The following is a 716-nucleotide window of genomic DNA, read 5'->3' as shown; positions in this document are numbered from 1 at the left end:
TTTGACTAGAAATGTTGGTTATTTCCATCAGCAGTGAATCAATGGATTCCAAAGTAACTTAAAGAAAATAATAATTTGGAAACTTTAGGAACTGTTATGCCCTTCATCGTGATCATTGTCATCATTATCATCATAATTCATCTTAAGAACACTTAAATTGTGTATTTTCAAGTTATTTACCAGATAAGACTATAGTCAATTCGGGTAGATGAACCACTCAAATGAGCATCGACGTGATTGCTAGTACATTTATGTGAAGAATGTCTCAATTTTTGATTTGGAAAGGAAAATTAAAAATATTTTTTTAGGGGCGCCTGGGTGGCTCAGTGGGTTAAAGCCTCTGCCTTCAGCTCAGGTCATGATCCCAGCATCCTGGGATCAAGCCCCACATCAGGCTCTCTGCTCACCAGGGAACCTGCTTCCTCCTCTCTCTCTCTGCCTGCCTCGCTGCCTACCTGTGATCTCCATCTGTCAACTAAATAAATAAAATCTTTAAAAAAATATTATTTTATAAATACTTTTTTACAGGCAACTTAATATGTCTTAAGCTGTATCACCCTAAATAAAGAAGGTACAGGTAAATAAAATCAGTTAATGAATAGTTCTGTTTTGTCCCACTAGCTTTGTAGAAAGACCACCCTTCTCAGGTTTTGCCCAACTCCTGCCTAGAGTCCTCAGTGCACTGTTTCACTCACTCATCTTGGCAGTCATGTTAA

The sequence above is a fragment of the Lutra lutra genome, chromosome 4, assembly GCF_902655055.1.
Source record: "Lutra lutra chromosome 4, mLutLut1.2, whole genome shotgun sequence".
Taxonomy (NCBI): domain Eukaryota; kingdom Metazoa; phylum Chordata; class Mammalia; order Carnivora; family Mustelidae; genus Lutra; species Lutra lutra.
Note: the sequence above shows the minus strand (reverse complement) of the source record.